Source organism: Thermobia domestica, chromosome 1, assembly GCF_964235325.1.
Source record: "Thermobia domestica chromosome 1, izTheDome1.hap1.1, whole genome shotgun sequence".
In the NCBI taxonomy this organism is placed as follows: Eukaryota; Metazoa; Arthropoda; class Insecta; order Zygentoma; family Lepismatidae; genus Thermobia; species Thermobia domestica.
This window is the reverse complement of record NC_137454.1, coordinates 139256344-139260462: the sequence shown is the minus strand read 5'-3', so window position 1 is coordinate 139260462 and position 4119 is coordinate 139256344.

Genomic DNA, 4119 nt, shown 5'->3' with positions numbered 1-4119 from the left:
GTGTTGTGCTGCAGTTATTAATGAAACATTTTCTTGTAGGATAGGCATAAAATTATAAGGCGTTTTCGGAAATATTCGCCCAAATAAAATTAACCTCCCAAAGTAAACTATCTATTGTAAATTTTTCGATAAGAAAATGTCTTTTGCCATGTTGGAGTATTAACGAAATATTTGTATATAAAACAACAAAATCTCAGAAATCGTAAATCACAAAACTGTCAAAAATCTCACTTCAACAGTAACTATCTCTTGTAGTTCAGTATAGCTGGCACAATTTTAGGCCAAACTGGGACATAATTATTGAATTTTTGAAACTTTGCATACGAAATCTTTAAGGTAAGCGCAACAACATATTAAAAGTCCCTGCCTCTCCCACGCTTGCTTCATCCAATATGGCGGACAATCAAACATGGCTGTCAGCATACTGATGGGACAGCATATTTTTTTTTTCTAGCTTCTTGTTGCATTTACAGCAAAGTTGGCTTTAATTTCATCTCAGTTACACGGAACTGTTTGTATACTGTAATTTGTTAGTGCATGATAGTGACGAATTTATGCTCATTTCTTCTTTTTCAATGTTACAAAACATTATGTAATCCTAGATAATTACCTTCACCATCCTTTCGAGTATCAACTGAGTCCTTGCAAAACATTGAAAGACCAGTAATATCGGTAAAGCAAGTGATTTCGAGAAACTGTGTTAGTTCATGGAAAATGAGGATGAGTGTCAATATTCTATGGATGAGTTAATGTAGAAGATGGTTGAATTTGGAGGTGATGATTTGACGTACAATGAGAACAGCTGAAAATGAAACTTTTGAACTACTTTGGAAATCGCGTGATCATTACAGATATTCCAAGGAGAAGAAGCATAGTGATTCTGAAGAATACAGTACCTAATATTCTGAACGATGTTTGATATTATGAACGTGAAGCAGACACGACGAAAGAAAAAAAAAAAAGAGCGCATTATACTTACTGCGGCACAATTTATTAGACAAGATATACATGGTTATACAGATTCAGTGGATAAGTACCCAACAGTGACGATATGGAGAAAGGAGGAGCCTCATCCATCCCAGCCTCTTTTCACATATTTCTTCAAGAAGTTATAATGAAGACGAAGGACAAGGCATCATGGGAAAGAAAATGCACGTCAATAGGCAATTGTATAATAAAAGCAACCAGACCTCGTTCATTCAGATCCCCGCTGCTTCTTGCTACAGGAGTTCACGTTTATCGTCGATAGGCATCTCGCCAACTGGTAGAATTTCTTCCCAGAATCTATTTCAGTGAAGAATATAATGAAGTTATGTGGTATGAGAGACCTGCTCTATCAGTCGTGCAGAAGTTTCTGTAAGGTGGAAAAGGAACATTTCAAGCCTACAAAATAAACACCAACTACAGCAATTATTGGAAATTCGGCGCTATTCCGATTCTGCCATACAAAGTCCAAAGTGTTTTGTAACATTTGACCAACGCCTATATTTCAAAGCTCACGAGATTCTTGAAGTTCCTAAGCAAAATGGTGAGCTCTTGAATCTAGTAAATTAGGCTAGGAGGGTTTCACCTCCTAATGTCCTACCTGGAAACCGTAGGTTAGGCCCTATATAATGTCTGGCAGTGGTGGTGTGGAATTGTGGAAGGTAATACAGAAGGCTGTTTCAGCCTTATGGTAGTGAAGTACAGACCCGTGCCCTAGGGCGTAAAACCCAGTTTCCACTAGCGATCATGTTCGATGTGAGAGCCCCGTTGGTGAACGATTGCACGACATCGTAGTTTCCACTGAAGGAGACCTCTATTGAGCACTGCCTGATCCAATTTCGCCCACTCCTCCTTGCACACTTTCCAAAGGCCATCAAGTGTGATCGGACGACGCTTATTGATGTTCCGTTTGAGGAGGCCGAAAGCACAGAAGTTCATAGGGGATGCATCTGGTCACTTGACGGGGATGTCTCGAAATAGGATAGCCTTTACACCTGTCTCCTGGTTCATACGTGTCATGTAGGCCACCGTTCGTTTGGCAGTATGGCTGCTGGCCTTGTCCTGGTGGATGAACACACTGTCAATGTCATTGCTGTACAAAGCCGGGGCATGTTGACGATAGATGGGTTCCAGTACATGCTCGATATAATACGCTGCATTCACCTTGTCATTTGATGACACTCGGTGTATCGGAAGCTTTCCTTTTGCACAGAAACCCGTCTCTACCATAAATCCCTTTGGAAAACTCTCCTTGCAGGAGTGAACCCACTTTGCCTGATCGGTTCCATCACTGCGGCGGTAGTGAATTGCACGCCTCTGCTGGGATCCTGTCAAATAGACCCATGCTTCATCTAAGGTGATCACATGACGCCATTTGTCACCTGCCAGGTAACCTTCATACAGTCTTTTGCATGCCACCCGCCGTTCTGCGATGTGGGTTGGCTTCAGAACATGGACCCGCCGCTTGTGTGCAGTTCTGAGTCCCAAATTGTCGCGTATGATTCGGTGTTCAGTTGCAGTTGACCGTCCAACACGCCTCGCTATGTCACCTTGGGTGGATGGATTCTCCTGGGTCACAAACCGGCGGACCTTGGCAATGACTTCTTGACTGCGTTGTGGAGCCGGTTGCTTCTTTTGCCCCTTTTTGACGACGCATGGCAATGGTTTGCTCTGAGTTTGCATTGCGATGGATGACTGCATTAATTCCCTTATCAGACACTGTGAAACCTTTCTTCTTGCACTGTGTTCTTATTCGGCTATAGCTGTAGGCTATATCAGAAAGTGCTACGATGTAGCCCTCTCAAAAAAGGGTCGATTTTCAGCGGCATTCTGCTCACACACGTCTCTCCTCTGCACGGCTTGTACACAAGTGTCTGGTTACTCCGTACTGCGTGCGTCACGTTGCTGACGCGAAACTAGCGCCTCTGGTGGCGACTGCAAATTTCTACCCTAAGGATGAAACAGCCTTTACAAAATGATCTATTTCCAAACTGTGATCAGGCCATTCATATTTTTGAGAGCTCTCCGTGTATATATGTTTAGAGCATTCTTGAAAGTAGCAGCTTATCATATCCCCATAGATGGAATCCTGTCATCATCGCTCCAAGACCTTGGAATGGAAGTATTTAAACTAAATCATTTACTTTCTTCTGACGCGTTGAAACATGTAATATCGCGCGGTGTCAGAAGCTGAACTCTTTGGAAGCCGAAGTCGCCCTAGTAAGCTTTGGCTTCAGTATCTTCGTTAGATTGATGTAATGCGTCTGTATGTGAGAGCAGAGCGTACCAGTGACTGGAACTTGCATTTATATTGTGTACATCAAATGTTACCTCATTTCCATGCTGCAGGTCACACACTTTATGCCAAATGTGTCCATGCTTCAACTGAAAGAAAGTTTATCTTCTGAAGAATATTCATCCTTTTCTAGTGGCGATTTTACAGCTCCTCGATCAAAAAGACAGTGATCAGGTATGTGGACTGACATGATCATCGAGGATACAAAAGTCCATGTCAGAAGAGAGAAATTTCTACTGCAGCTGTACGGTGCTACAGTGCTCGCGCTGATGATATGTTGGAAACTTGTCGTTATTTCATGTATAAGAAATATGTAACAAGCTAACGCTTGTCTTCAAACTTCAACCATGCCACGCTTCCACCGACCATAGATACAAGTAAACTCCATTTCTTGGGCGTCTATCATCAAGGACAGGTCGTGACGGGGACATATCGCCTCGATGCTGACGTCCCCATTCATTTATTCATCAAGAGCAGGTATGGTTAGGGAACAGTTTAAATCTAAATGAATGGGGATGGAAGACTGTGGATGGACAACGTCTTCCAGTTCCGTGCCTTGTGCACGCAAAACCGCGCGTTGTTTATGTCGATGTGCAGGTCTTTTATGTACAAGTTTATGTACTTACTGTCGTGGTATTACCTGTGGAAATTCTCATACCTACAATGACTGAGACGGAAAATTCAGATAAACTGTGATGAAACAAATGTGTGTTCAGAGAACAAGCCCGACGTCAAATGATTCAAGTTAGCTGCTTAATAAGTGGAACATTTTCAATAACTCCATTTGTTTAATTGCTTTTAAATACAGTTTTGTGAGATACCTTTTTAAAAAGATAATA